The 16,227-nt window shown below is 37.7% G+C and overlaps 1 protein-coding gene across 4 annotated transcripts in view; it reads left to right on the plus strand.

Moving 5' to 3' along the window:
* Positions 1-12,020: 12,020 nt before the first annotated feature.
* Positions 12,021-16,227, plus strand: part of TMEM45A (transmembrane protein 45A) — a 111,071-nt gene continuing 106,864 nt past the window's right edge. For 3 of the 4 annotated variants that reach the window (XM_074214328.1, XM_074214329.1, XM_074214327.1), the window contains exon 1: positions 12,649-12,977. The gene's annotated coding sequence lies outside the window, so the exon portion shown is untranslated. Of the gene's footprint in view, positions 12,156-12,648; positions 12,978-16,227 lie in introns of those variants that run through there. The other variant, XM_074214326.1, reaches the window with a different exon arrangement.

The raw sequence follows: 16,227 nt of genomic DNA on the forward strand, positions 1-16,227 counted from the left end.
TAGTATTCCATGACATACATATACCGCAGTTTGCTAAGCCATTCCCCAATTGAAGGACATTTACTTGATTTCCAATTCTTTGCCACCACAAATAGTGCTGCTGTGAATGTTTTTACCCTTTTTCATCATCTCTTCAGGGTATAGACCCAGTAGTGGTATTGCTGGATCAAAGGGTATGCTCATTTTTGTGCAGGGCAGATCTTTTAATCCTTTCCAAATTGATTTCCTATTTCACTACCCTCAGTAGTTATAATCCTTGTCTCCCCTCCTCAAACTCTCTACTATGCCAACTATGCCTCTCTCTCTCTCCCCCTCCCACTGCTCCTGTCACTCTCCTACCTCAGCTCAAGACTTTCTGCTTTTAAGTTTACTGAAAAAAATTTGGGGCCATTTGATGAGTTCCTTCTTCCATTCTCTTCATCATAAAAACCCTTGTTTTCATCTCCCATCTTCTCTTCCTTTTTTCTCAATCTCTAACTCAGGGATGGCCCTTTTCTTTGTCAAGGTTACCCTCTTTATAAGAATACTTTATCCCATTCCTTCCCATCCTGAATTATATATACCCCCTTCAGCTTATCTTCAACTTCTCCCTATCACCTGGTTCCACCACTACTACCTTCAAATATTGTCAAATATCTCAATCCTTATAAATCCTTCAGATCCTATCATCTCCTCAAGATATCATACAATATTTCTCCTCCATCTCTCAACTAAATTCCTTGAAGATTTTAGCTATTCTTATTGTCTCTACTTCCTTTCTTCTCATTCCATTATTCCTCAATCCTTTTCAATCTACTTCTAATCTCATTACTCAACTCAAATTGTCCTCTCCAAACTTCTCAGTGATCTCTTAATTTTCAAACTTGATGTTTTTTCCAGTCCTAATCTTTCTTGATTTATCTGTTACATTCAACATTGTAAACTACTCTCCTCTTTGATATTTTCTTCTCTCCTAGTTTGCTTCCTAGCCATCTGACCATTCCTCATTTTATTTTGCTGACCTATCCTTTATATTACTTCCTCTAACTGTGGACATTCCTCAAAGTTCTGTCCTAGTCTTTACCTTTCTTCCTTGACATTCTCTCTTGGTAACTTCTTCAGTTTCCACAGGTTTAACTATCATTTCTACATCGGCAATTTCCAATTTTGCATATCTACTACCAGTTTTCCCCCCGAGTTTCAGTCTCAGATTACCAATTGCCTACTGAGCATTTCAAACTGGATATCCTCAAGATATCTTGATCTCAACATGCCTGTTACTGAACTCATTGTCATTCTGATTAAACTCTCCTTTCTTCCTATCCTTTTTTTTCTGTTTATAATCTCAGAGTTATTCTTGGCTTTCCTCTCCATATATTTAATCAGTTTCCAAATGTTGCCATTTCTTCTTTTATATCTTTTTCATTGAATCCTCTCCTCATATGGCTAATACCTTAGTTCACTTATTGCAACAGCTTTCTAAACAAATTTCTTTCTATTCCAGGCCATCTTATACACTATAATCAAAGTTACTTTCCCTTAAGGTCACACATCTCACCATATGCTTTCCCTATTTAATAAACACCTGTGGTGACCTATTGTCTCCAGGATCAAATATAATCTCTATTTAGCCTTTAAATTCCTAAACACTTTGGCCCCAACCTATCATTCCAGTTTTACTGGACATTACTCTTCCTCCCACACTCTGTGATGCAACCAACCTAGTTTCTTTCTTTCTTATATATGAAACTCTACCTCCAATCTTCACCAATTGTTACCTATGCCTGGAAGTCACTTCTTGAACTTTCTAATTTCAAACAGTTCAGAGAAGGGATAGAGAGGATCTAATGCCTTAATATTTTGTGGGAGTCAGTCTAATAGGAGGGAATCTGAAAAATGAAATTCCAAAGACATGAGAAAAATGATTCAATGAGGAGGAAGAAGGAAGGTTATCTAAAGGGAATGATGTGGATTTGAGGTACTGACTTAGATTTTTTTTTTTAGAAGTTGAAAGCATAGGGTCTGGCTTTGGATCTGTGATTTCATTGATTTAAGAGGTTTTCAGAAGGGAAGCTCTCTGGAACAATGCAAGTGCAAATTTTCTGTAGTTTAAAATCTAAGATCAAGGCCTAGAGAAAAGAGAGGTTAAGTGATTGAACTAAAGCCACATTGGCAGTTCTGGTCAAGGGAGAGAAGATGGGAATGAGGGCAAGTAACTGAGAACAAATATAAAAAGAATAGCAGGAAACTATATCTCTGAGTTGTTAAATGACTTGCCCATGGCCTCCCAGATGATAATTTTCTGAAGAAGGATTCACACTCAAGTCTCCAGACACAAAATTCAAGGCTTTAATTACTAGGCCATGTTCTTTTGGACTCCACATAAATCCACTCATCATTACTCTTCATTTGGCAGCTGGTAGCGGAAGACAGAGCACTAGGCATGGATTCAGGAAGACTTGAGTTTCAATCCAGCCTCAAAAGGCACTTTTAATTGTGTGACCCAAGGCAAGTCACTTAACCTCAGTCAAGTTCCTTAATTGTACATGGGGATAATAACAGTACCTACCTTGAAGAATTTTTGTGAGAATCAATTGAGGTAATATTTATAAAGTATTTATTCTCTTCCCCACCTTCTTTGGTATGTTATTCAGTCAATCCTGATTTCAACTAATTATAGGCACCTGAGTAGTACAGCAGAGAGATAGAAAGTTGGGTCTGGAGTCCAGATAGACCTGAATTCAAATCCAACCTTAGACTCTTCCTTACTGTGTAACCTTGGCAAATCACTTAACTTTTGCATATTTTAAAAATTTCTAATATTTTATTTATTTGTTTTTTCAACTATATGTAATGGTAGTTTTTACCAATCATTTTTTGCAAGTGAGTTTTACATTTCCCTCCCCCCATTTCTTTGATGGAAAACAATCTGATATAGGCTTTACATTTATAATCATGCTAAACAATAAATCCATAGTGAGAGAAGAATCAAATCTAAATGGAAGAAAGAAAACATTAGAGAGAAAAACCGACATAATACACAACTTTTAAAAATTGAAGATAATAAGTTTTGATTCATTTAAACTTCACAGTTCCTTCTCTGGATATGTTTTGTTGTTGTTTAAACAACATCATAAGTCTTTTGAAATTGTCTTTGATTATTGAACTGTTGAAATGAACAATCTGATCATTACTCCATGTTGTTGTTAGTATGTAAAATGTTCTTCAGGTTTTGCTTACTTCTCTCAGCATCAATTCATGCAAATCTTTCCAGACTTTTCTGAAATCCCATCCCTCATGAATTCTTATAGAAACAATAGTGTTCTGTCACATACATATACAGCAGTCTGTTTAGTCATTCCCTAAGAATTTCCAATTCTTTTTCTGCATGTTTGGTTTTCCCTCTCACAGAACATTCTTTCTCACATTTCCAGGACAATATTGGTTGTTCCCTCATGACATAATATTTTCTCTCTCTCTCTTTCAGTAGGGTATGACTCCTTGGCATTTTCATTTACTTCTCCAGCTCATGTTACAAATGAGAAAATGGAGGCAAACAGGGTGAAATGACTTACCCAGGGTCATGAAATTAGTGTCTGAGGTCAGATTTGAACTCATGAATATGAGTATTCCTGCCTCCAACTCCTACACCCCACCCAACTGCCTGGCTTATACTGAATACTTAATAAATACTCATTGATGGACTCATTGATTGGTTTGTTATTAAGGATAGTAGATCAAATCATGCTCCTTTGAGTTCTGAAGTCATGAAGAGTCTGACACAACAAATTGTTTAAAGAACCACAAAGCCACAAAAGACAACCAATTAGAAGCACCAATACCATATCTGTTGGAGATGCTTCCTGAATTTGATACTGACTACTAAGGTGATCAAATCATATGTGCATGAAATAGACTGAAAATATTAATATTTTTTATCACATACTAGTATTATATTCTGAAGAAAATTGGAAATAGATCTTACCAGTTATAGGCAAGGTCTTCATACTGTTTTTTTTGTCAGTGATATCCTTTGTTCTAAATCATGCAATAGTGTAGATATAACTTAATTCTTAAGCTAAGGTTAGATGAAATAAGAATGGTAATGAAATGTTTTTTAAATAAAAAAGGAAAAGATAAACAATTTGAAGGCATTGAAAATATACCAGCACAAACTTCAGAATAATTACCTCATAAAGAAACAGATTGGGAAAAACAATACTGGATATATTGAATGATTATGAAAGGGAGACAAGCATGCAGAACAGAATTTTAAAAATCTCTCTTTGAGTTTAATAGCACAAACTCAATTAATATACTAACCAAATCAAGATGGAGTAATTTTTAAAAAATGGTTATCTGTTATAACTATCATGAATGAATGCATTCCCCCATTAGATATGAAATAGTTCAAAAACATTTCAAGACCTCCACAGAATAATATGCAGCTAGATGGCACAGTGAATAGAGTGAGGCCTAAAGTCAGGAAAATTCATCTTCATGAGTTCAAATCCAGTTTAGACACTTAATAATTGTGTGATCCTGACCAAGTTACTTAACTTTTTGCCTTAGTTTCCTCATATGTAAAATGAGTTGAAGAAGGAAATGGCAAACCACTCCAATACCTTTGCCAAGAAAATTTCAAATGGGGTCACGAAGAGTTGGGCATGACTGAAATGACCAAATAACAATAGAACAGTACATATGGCAACTGTTGTCATGATAAAGACCATAGGAAGAAAAGTGAAGTTAATTAGGAATAGTCATAGGAGAAGTGTCAAATACCATCATGGAAGTTGCAGTTTGACAAAATGACTGAAGATCTGTGGATAGACATTGGGAAAGAGTATTGTCTCTAGAGTCAGAAGACCTGAATTCAAATCCTGCCTAGGACCCTTATTACTCATATGAAGGAAATAGTGAAGTGAACAAGCATTAATTCTATTATAGTCCAGACTTTATCTCATTTGATTCTCACAACAGCCCTATGAGATGGGTGTTTTATCCTTATTTTGTAGTTGAAGAATCTGAGGAGGCAATTTCTGATGTACCAACCAACTGCATTTGTATGACCTTGGACAAGTCACCTTGCTGAATCTCAGTTTCCTAATATGTATATAATCAGAACAACAGGACTAGATTTCCCCCCCTTCAGTCTACATCTCTTATCCAATGATCTACGATGCTTTTTCTTTAGTATTTCCCTGGTGGGCATAGCAGAAAAGCACTGCATACCTGGGCTGAAAGCAATGAAAAAGAAACATATTGAGTGCCTCTGAGAAACAAAAGTATATCCCAAAAGTCTGACACTTATAGTCACCAATGAAGAGAAAGTCAAAAGGTTATGGTGATAGAACAGAGGAGCATGAAGAACAAAATAAGAATGCAACACTGATCAAAAACTATTATTATAAAGCCTTCAGAGGAGACAGAGAGACAGAGGCAGAGGCAGAGACAGAAAAGTATAGAGTCAGACAGAGACAGAGAGCCTGAGAGACAGAGAGAGAGAGAGAGAGAGAGAGAGAGAGAGACAGACAGACAGACAGACAGACAGACAGACAGACAGATGGACATACAGGGGGCAGCTAGGTGGCACAGTGGATAGAGCACCGGCCCTGGAGTCAGGAGTCCCTGAGTTCAAATCCAGCCTCAGACACTTAATAATTACCTAGCTGTGTGGCCTTGGGCAAGCCACTTAACCCCATTTGCCTTGCAAAACAAACAAACAAACAGACAGACAGACAGACACACACACACACACACACACACACACACACACAGAGAGAGAGAGAGAGAGAGACAGAGGCAGACAGAGGCAGAGAGAGACAGACAGAGACAGAGACAGAGACAGAAAGACAGAGAGAAAGAGAAAAGAAAAAAGAGGAGAGAGACAGTCAGACACACACACACACACACACACACACACACACACACACACACAGAGAGAGAGAGAGAGAGAGAGAGAGAGAGAGAGAGAGAGAGAGAGAACCTTTGAAGGAGAAAGTGGAAAATTTCTGGCCATTTATTTGGCCAAACATTTAGTCAACTATTTAATCAACATGGATGCAAGTTGGATCAAGCAATACAAAACTTGTTCATCATAAGAACAATGGAAAAGATTACATGAAGAAGAGACTGGTGACTGAAAATTTAGGTTCTGTAAAATTGGAAAGCAGAAGGTCCAGATAAGATGTATAATTCATGTCTCCAATAAGTTTATAGTGGCACATGAATCATGAGCAGAACACTTTGCCAGTTTCCTCTCATATAGAAGTTTTGTGCCATCCTTCTAAAAAGGAAGTAACATTAAATTTATTTAAAAAATAAATACTTATTTTTTGTTATTTACCAAAATTTCCCTCAGCATCCCTCTTCTTCCCTCTCTCTGAGAGCATTCCCTTTATAACAAATATTTTAATTTAATATTTTATTTTTCCCAGTTACCTGCAAAAAATTTTAACATTCTATTTTCAAATTTTGATTTACAAATTCCCTCCTTCCCTCCCTTCTTCCCATTGAGGAGACAAGCAAACAAATAATATTTTTAAAGACAAAAAAAAATAATAGAAAAAACCCTAGCAAAATTGATCATATACTGGCACCTAATAACTTTGTGAACATGAGAAAGTCATAACCTCTCAGAGCCCCAGGCAAGCTTTCTAATGCTCTAAGTTACAAAAGTTTCTGATCTGCAGAGTTTGAGGGAGGCTTCTTCACCAGAAGCCTCCAATACTAATGAAATCAAAGATCTGGATACTAAGGCTAATAATTCATATATACATAGTGTTACTCCTTTCAACTATGGCTATGGCATTTGCCTTGCCTATTATTCTAGCAACTGTCAAAAAAGTCTTTGAAGGATACCTAGAATTTGAATAGATATATAGGAAGAAAACCCACCCCAGGCAAAGTGAATAGACTCATCAAAGGTGGGAATGGTCATATGGTTCATTCAGCCAAGTATTTTTATGTGCATTTCCCATAATTCACATTCATTATTCCATTTGATGATCAAAACATTCCTTTGGGATTTACAGGATAACTATAATTATCTCATTTTTCCAAATGAGGAAACTGAGACCCAGAGACCTTCTGAAATCGCAAGATCACAAGCTAATTAGAGTTGAGATTAAAACTGATGTTTAGAATTGGGGAGTCAATTTTATAGGAACAATGCTATAATTTGTCTTTGGCAATTGGTCAAATTATTTATGTGGCAGTTTTTGGATGTTATTATTGGTGGTGTTTGGTTAAGATATATTGATGTTACTGGCAAATTATGTTGATTGGGACAGTGTTTTATAGAGTATGTCTGAAAGATTCACATCTGAAAGCAAGTTTGGAAAAATGGTGAAAAGCTGCTCAAATTGTAAACTCTTTGTGGGTGGGTTCTATGTGCAACAAACATGTCTTCTACTTTTTGGTGTCCTCTAGAGTATATGTAACAGTGCTTTATATAGAAGGTATTTAAGAAATTTTGGCTCACCATAGGGTTTAATTGCTATTTGCCAAAACCCCTCTGGTTAGGGTGTGGAAAATCCTGTCAGAGTTATAGGGATAAAAAGAAACTGGTGCAGAGGAGGCCCCAGCAGTTCCTAGTTCCCCTCACTCCTCTCAATTTCCCTCACTTTAGTTAGCTATATCTTTAACATCTTGAAATTAGAGATAACTAGCTTTTCTTCTCACCCTTCCCACTCTCCTGTCACCTTTATCATACATTCTGCCCACACATCCTCCAAATCTATCATTACTGTGATCTGAACTCAAGTTATTTCACTGTTCATCAGAGGTGGGCTAAAGTCCATAGAAGTCAATGTCACTATGGTTCTCATGTCCTTGATTATGTTTCAGTGAAGGGTCAGCTATCACTTAGTCACAACTTCTTTTTTCTCTTGTTTACTCAAGAGAATTGCCACCAGAGAGATTACTTTCCTAGAGAGAAGAGAGTTCTATCATATAGTTTCATATTTTAAATAATTATTCTTATTGAGCATATGATGAAGTTAGTGATTTCCAACTGTCAAAGGAAGAGGAATGCTCTCTAAATATGATACTCTGGGCCAAAGTCTGTTGCCATACCTTAGTTATCACTCTGCTTAGACTGTCCAAAATCTGAGGTTCAGTAAAATATTTCCCTGCAATATCCCTGACTTCAGTTCTTTGTTTTTCAGTCATTTTCAACTCTACATGACCCTATTTAAGGTAATGGATAGTTTGCCATTTTCTTCTCTAGTTTATTTTACAGATGAAGAAACTGAGATAAAAGAAAAAGAAAAACAAAACAAAAATGACTTTCCCAGGATCACACAGCTTAGTAAGTGTCTGAACTCATTTAAACTCGTCTTCCTGACTCCAGGCCCAGTACCATCTCCATTGTACCTCTTAACTGTCCTTACTTCTAATTATGGACTATTCCAAATCCTTGTGTCCCATTTTTATTCATGAAGAAGAGACACTATCTTCCACTTCTCAATATCTCTTCCCTCTTCTTCACCTTCAAGTCAGTAAATGAACAATGATGATTTGACCTATCACTGCTGTAGGTCAATGATCCCTAATTATAATAATTCTGAAACATTGTGTGAAACTAAAATTTTTTTAAATCTATAAACATGTAAAAATGGTTATTATTTAAAGGGATTCTATTATTTTTCTTTATAATAAATGCAGATTTTTGTGTTTCAGGTTAGTTTAAAGGAAGCTGTCCATACAGTACATTTGGTATGTGCTTAAGAAGATCAAGAAAGACTGATGTCTATAACCAATATCAACATTCACTATAAATTTTTCAGTAAGTAAAATTTGTTTTCATAATTTCATTCTTCCTTTTCCATACCCTTTCTTATGTCAGTGCTACCTGGTTCTTCCAACATCCCTGGTTTCCACTTGTCCACAGGGTTTCTTTCCTTCTCATATTGCCCTTGCCTTTCATCCCTAATGAATATTAATTTCAGGAAGTAACTTCATAAATTAATACATACAGAGATATAAATCACTACTGAAACCTAACTTTTTTTTTACTTTCCCCAGGGGATAGTTACAAGTTAACAAAGTTCAAAGACTGTCAAAAGAATGAATCTCAAATAATGAAATTTTCAGTATCAACAATCAGTGGGGGAAATGAGAGAGGAAGGTAGAGAGGGCCATTTATTTATTCATCTGTCTACAGTGATTCCCCCCCACCCAGGTATCCTGATATAATTGATGATACAATTTAAAATTAAGTGTCCTTAGTTACAAATTTATAGATAGTGTTTGTGGTTCATTTATGCATTCAATTGGAGAGAGTCTTTCTCTAAATATCCAAGACATAAATTGGAAGAAATGAAATAATTTTATTTACTGAGATTGTTTTCCCATCTTGTTTTGTTTTTTAATTTTTGCAAGGCAATGGGGTTAAGTGACTTACCCAAGGTCACACAGCTAAGTAAGTGTTAAGTGTCTGAGACTGGTTTCCTTGGCAAAGTTCCTCCTGACTTCAGGGCCAGTGCTTTATTCGCTGCACCACCTAGCTGCTCCCTTCTTGTTTTAAAATAGATTTTTATTGGTATGTTTTTTAGTATGATCTAAATTTATCCATATATCTTTCTCACTTCTCTCAGAGTCATTCCTTATAACAAGAAAAAAAAATTTAAAGTGAAGAAAAAATTAAAAAGAAAGGAAAAAAAAAAAGAAAAACTAGTTGACATTAAAAAAAAATATGCTGTTGCATGCGTATTTCACACCAAAGAACTCTGAACTCTGCAACAGAGCAGGTTGAAATTCTTCTCTTCTTTTTTTTCTTAGGGATTTTTAATTTTGTTTCAATAGTTTTTGGGTTTTTTTCTATGTACTTTGTAGCCATTGTATGTATTGTTTCTTGGCTTTGCTTTCTTCAGTTTGCATTGGTTCATCTCTCTCCATAATTTCTTCATTCACCTTGCTTCTATTTCTCATAGAATGATAATAATTACTTCCATTACTATAATTATAAATCTGTTTTATGGAAATTAATATGATATTTGTGCCAGTGAGTAAGATCTTTGAGTTCATCTATTGGTCACAGTATTAGAGATAGGGCTATTCTTTAGGGTGCTAATCTGAGTAGCAGAAAGTCTTTCAGAGATCAGAGTATTTAAGAAGGTACCTTAGAGCTCATCTAGATGACCAATGTCTTTATACAGGTAAAGAAAGTGAGTCTCACACTCCCCAGGTGCTAAATAGTTATGAATAGTCAGTTTTTAGAGGAAGAAATCCAAGCTATCAATAGCCATGTGAAAAAAATTAATAATTAGAGAAATACAAATTAGAACAATTTTTAAGTACCACTTCACATCAATCAAAGTAGTTAAGATGAGAAAAACAGAAAATGACAAATACTGGAGGGAATGTATGAAAATAGATACACCATGGCGATTGGTGGAATAGTCCAACCATTGTGGAGAATAATTTGGAACTCTATTCAAAAGGTTATAAAACTATGCATAGCCTTTGATCCAGAAATATCACTATTAGGTCTGTATCCCAAGATACAAAGAAAAGTCAAAGAAAAAGGAAAAGGACCTCTACATACAAAAATATTTAAAGCAGTTCTTTTTGGTGGTGGAAACTGAAAGGATGCCAATCAATTGGGGAATGACTGGACAGATTATGGTATGTGATTTTAATGGAGTATTATTACGCTGGAAGAAATGGGAAGAGAGAACCTATCCTCAAGGAGCTTATTCTTTCTTCCATAAACCTTAGATCAAGATTGGCATTTTTTGCTGGATTTTCCAGGGGAGGAAACAGTTAGTCAATAAATATTTATTAAGTAGCTACTATGTGCCTACCATTGGGTCAAATGCTAGAGATGCAAAGGAAGGAAAAGGAGAGTCCTTGTTTTTATGGAACTCAGTGTAATTTTGTTGTTCAGTTGTATCTAACTCTTTGTGACCCCATTTGGGATTTTCTAGGCAATCCTGGAGTGGTTTGCCATTTCCTTCTTCAGTTCATTTCATAGATGTGGAAACTGAGGCAAATAGGGTTAAGTGACTTGCTCAGGGTCACATAGCTAGGAAGTGTCTCAGGCTAGATTTGAACTCTGACTTAAGTTCTAACCACTTCACACCTATCCTGTACCCTAAACAGCCCTGAACTATAGTCTAATTCCCAAATTCTCATCTTCAACTGCCTTTTGGAATCTCAAGTTACAGGTCTTGTAGATATCAAATTCAGCATGTCCAAAACTAAATCATTCCTCCCTTTACCCCTCCCCTCTTTTTAAATGATTCAATCTTTTGCCAAGTCCTGTCTTGTCTACCTTCAAAACCTCCCATTTCTCACTCCCTTCTTTTATCTGGCACCACCCTATTGAGATTCTTGTCACCTCATTTGCATTGTTGGGCTCTCCCTATTCCAGTCAATCCTCTGGCTACATAACCCAATAAACTCCAGTACTCCTATCCACTTCTGGATCAAATAGAAATACTTGTTTGGCTTTTAAAATCCACAACATCACCTTTTTCTACCTTCTCATTTCTTATTCCTCTCCATTTAGCCTAAGAAATAGTGACACTGGGTTTCTCATAGAAGGTTCTATCTCCTCATTGTAGGCTGTTCCTGATATCTGGGAATTCTCTTCATCATCAGTAGTTCCCTTCAGGTCCAAACTAAAATTTCATTGCTTGCAAAACAACAACAGTAACAATAATCTTTGCCAATGCCTTGAGTTCAAATGTGACATCAGATACTAGCTGTATGAATGGGCAAATCAATGAACTGCCTCAGTTTTCTCATCTATAAAATGAATCACAGCAATTACAATTTAAGTATGGAATATTTAAATAGTTTAAATATGGAATGCTGTTCATTATCATCAGCATAGAAATATTTGATTCCATGGGAGTGGATGAATTTACTAAATGAAATTGTATTATAGAGGGATAAGAGAGGAGGTTCCAAAACACCCAAAGTTAGCACAGAGGAAAGTTCAATAAAGGAGAGAATCCTTTAAGATGAATCACTCTCCTCCTCTTCAGTGTCTCTCCTCTTCCCTTTTCACTCCCTTCCCATAAACTTTGTTTCCCCATCTTCATAAAATTAAGAAGCCGAGGGATTATGAGAAAGAATTCCATGAGCCAGGCGGGCCATGGGCATTATGGATGCTCAGGACCAGGATCTTTGAGAGTGGCAAGGAATGTGACCTGGGACTCTGGGTGAGATTTGCTTAGGACTGACTTGGGTGGTAAAGGGTGGAGGGCTGGAGGGCGCCTGCTGAACGGTTATCCATCTTCCATCTCTGAACAACCCGATTCGCAAACTTCTAGCGCTACCAAACAGGAGATGGAGGTGAATGTCTGCAGTGGGGAAGCGTCTGGAGACTGGCCCCGCGGGTCTCCCCTCAGCCCCCGAGCTGTCCCCCAGCTAGCCGGCCCCTCCACGGAGCGGGCTCGGCTGTCCCATCCCCATCCCCATGCCGGACCCCGCCTCCCCGCCCTGCCGATGAGTGCCACATCACGGGCCCGGCCTGCAGCGCCCGCTCTCCGTCTGTAGAGGGAGGCTGGAGAGCTCGGGTTTAGCGGTGCGGGGGCGGAGATGGCGGGGAGTGGCGGGGCGCAAAGCCAATCAGGGAGCGGAGAGCCGTCCTCGCCACCAATGAGCTTGGGCCGCTGCCAGCCGCGGCAGCCCGAGCCCTTGGCAGGGGTGCGGGCGAGTGTAGCACATCTGGACCGTGGCGCGGGCCGGCGCGGCGCGAGGCTGCTTCATTTCCTCTGGGTCAGTCTCCGACCTCCGCCGCCCGCCCTCCCTCCGGCCATTTAATCACCTGATTGCTTTCCCTAAAAGAAGACACCGCGGACCCAGTTCCTAAACTTTTCCTAGGGAAATGGGACCAAGCTCCTAATCTAATTTTCTTGAAGTTTTTAGAGCAACCAAAGCAGAATCAACCCCATCAACAAAAGCCCAGCTGTTGTCTGATTCTAAATTGACCATAGCAACCAGGTGTTGAACACTGAATTGTAAAGGATCTGACCAGTTAGGTAAGGGATGTTTTTGGGGAGGGGGAAGGAGGGGTTTGGCGGGGCTGTGGTGTGACTTGGGGATTGCACTTTTAATGCTAAATTTGAGTTGTGTAGTGGCCGCTATTTTCTCACTAGCGCTTTCCCCGGTTGATGAAGGGGAGAAAAACATTGCTTTGTGCCAGAAACTATTCAAACTCTCCCCCCATCCCTTCCCTCTCTCATTCTCCCTGTCTTAATCTACACCTTTTTCCCCCCGAATTGGGAAGAATGGCAGACGTTTAATTGGTATTTTGTAGTAAATCACCCCTAACGCTGAAGCTGGTTATGCTGCACTTATTTTTTTTTTAAACAGTGAATGAACTTGTTCATTTAATTATACCTCTCCTGTCCTCTTCCTTTTAGTCTGTAATTCCCCGCACTTAGCACAGAGCGCCCGGTCTCATAGAAGGAATTTGGGAAATGCTTGTTGACTGACTCATTGATGTACTTCCTTTTGGAGGGTTGAGGCAATTATATAAATAGCAGGATAGACAATTTTTGCTTTAATTATCTGCATAAAGTGCTTTAAACGTTAATCACTTAAGTAATGGCTGTGATTTTCCACTACATTTAAGTGTAGATAGAGCCTGAAGATTTCCTCCCATCCTGCTGCTATTTTAAATTCATATACAGGGTTAACAGAAGAAAGTACATATTATTCATCAATATTCTTTTAAAAGGTAGTTTAAATATGGAATACTATAAGATTAATGATTGAATTTGACTTATAAATACTTGATTGGACATAATTCTTATTTAAATGTTTAGGAAATCATTAGGTAATAGTTGGATAATTTAACAAACTGAGATCTGCCCTCTTTAAAGACACAGTACCATAGCTTTTTTCTCCTGCCTGTAATATTCAATTTCTTATTTGAGATATTTTTTATTTAATAAGCTAAAAAGTCTGATCTGTTATTCCTGAGTGAAAATGAAGTAGGAGGGAATGTCTGCTCCTTGAGAGCAAGTGTGTCTTTATTACCCCCCCCCCCCAAAAAAAGGGTTGATGGAAAAGGGTGAAGCAATTTGAGGTAGTCATCACTGATGCAGTTCATGAAAGAGGTGTCACTCATGATCCCTCCATATCTTTCACTGTCATCTCAATATTATTCTTGCCATTAAATAAATGCTTAACTGAAACTATCCCTCCCTTCCTTGGATTGTGGTATCCTTCTATTTTGTTTATTTGTTTTCTTCCTTTCCATAATTTAATGCAGGGCAGGACTGTATAGAAGAGGCTCTTGGGCTCTGAGTCAAGCCACGGTTCTTTTTTTATCAAACTGTCCCCTGGAAACTCCCTTTTGTGACCTGTTGTTCTCAAGATATGTCCTCCTGTGGACTTTGTGGAAACAGTTCACAAAAGACCAACCCTGGAAGGGACCTTGGAGATAATCTAGTGGTTTAATACTCCATCACTCTTCTTTTTAGTCCTCTACCTATGATAAATGAGGGATGTCCAGTCCAGTGACTTGGATAAGGTCCCATGACTAGAACTTGATTGAGTGATGGTGAAGAAATAAAAATTGACATATTTCTTTAATATTATTTTAACTTTATTTTTCTATTACTTTAAACGATCATTTGGATTCTTTAAAATATACAGTTTCATATAAAATAAGTTTATAGTTTGAATCTCATGTCTTTTCTAGTTGTAGCTCTTCCTCTAATACTCCCTACTTCTTATCAATCATTCAATAGCATTAAATAGCAAAGGCATTTAACATATCTGGCTTTGAATTACAGTATTAGAAGTCCATTTTGGCTAGAACATAGGGTCAGTGGAAGGTGGCAATATGAGACAAGATGGGGCAGATCAGGTGGTGCCAGATTGTGGAAAGTCTTGAAGATCAGATGTAGGAATTTGAACTTAGCAAATCCTAGAGAACCAATAATGAGCTTTGAGCAGATGAATAATATGTGAAAAAAGGAATAGTTATAATAATAATAATAACTAGTATTTTTGTGGTACCTTCTATGATAAGCACTTTATAACTTTATCCCAATTGATTCATGAAACTGCCTTGGGAGGTCCGTGTTCTTATTAACTCTTTTACAGATAAGGAAACTGAGGCATACAGAGGTTAAATGACTTGCTCTGGGCAACACAGCCAGTAAGTAGCTGTTTGAACTCAGATCTTCCTGACTCCAGGGCCAGTACTTTTATTATCTTGTATATTCCTCTCAATGCATAAGGAAGAGTAATTTGGAAGTGGTTTGAAGGATAGATTGGAGGGGAACAGAGCAAAGGTGGTGGGACTTGTTAGGAGGCTATTGGAATAGGCCAGGCAGGTAGTAGGGAGATCCTGCACTGAGATAATGGATGGATGTGAGAAGTGAAACCTGTGGGACTTGGCTATATGAGATGAGGGAGAAGGAAGGGAAAGGAAGAGTCAACATCATCCTCCTCTCCCAAGGTCCAAATCTTTGAAAATAGTAAATAGTGGTGCCATAGACAGAAATAGTGAAATCACAAGGAGTATCATATTCAGGAGAAAAGATAGTGAGCTCAATCTTGGTGATGTTGCTGAGCTTGAGGTACTACAGCATTTGTCCTATAGTTAATTGGAGATTAAAAACTTAAAGATTTAGAGCTAGACTAGAAGTCATCCTTGGTCTGAACCAAAGTTCTCATCTCTAAATCTCTCTGTCAGTGTCATATGTGAGTCTGGAGTTCAATAGAGAGGGCAGAACTGGAGAGAAAGATTTGGGAGTCTTCTTCATCAAGTCATTTGAAAGGCAACAGCATTGGTGGTGATTTCATTAACTATGAGCTACTTATGGTTCGATAGGCATGTAAACACATTTGTTTCAGTACCTCTCTCTGGGTACTCTGAGCTCATGTCAAGCTCATGTGCACAGAAGCTGATGGAGACAAGAAGCTTTTCCCACCATCCTCTTTGTTATCATCATTCTCAGGCTCGAGTCCTGGAGTGATATACAGACCATTCTGGGTGATAATGCTTAGAAAATGACTGTCCTTGATTGCCCTGGAACAATTATCTGGTATTTGAATTAGATTGACTTTACTCTTCTGGCCAAAAGGCAACTAACTACAAGGTACCAAGTGGAACCCTTTGAGGAGGCAAGAAATGAATAATATGTCTATTTATTTCTTGTTTATAGGATCATAGATTTAGAACTCAGAGATCATCTAACTCCAACCCTCACCTTATCCCTCCCCTGCCCCATGTTACATATGGAGAGCCTGAGGTTCAGAGAAATGAAATGA

This window comes from Macrotis lagotis, chromosome 1, assembly GCF_037893015.1.
Source record: "Macrotis lagotis isolate mMagLag1 chromosome 1, bilby.v1.9.chrom.fasta, whole genome shotgun sequence".
NCBI classification, from domain to species: Eukaryota; Metazoa; Chordata; class Mammalia; order Peramelemorphia; family Peramelidae; genus Macrotis; species Macrotis lagotis.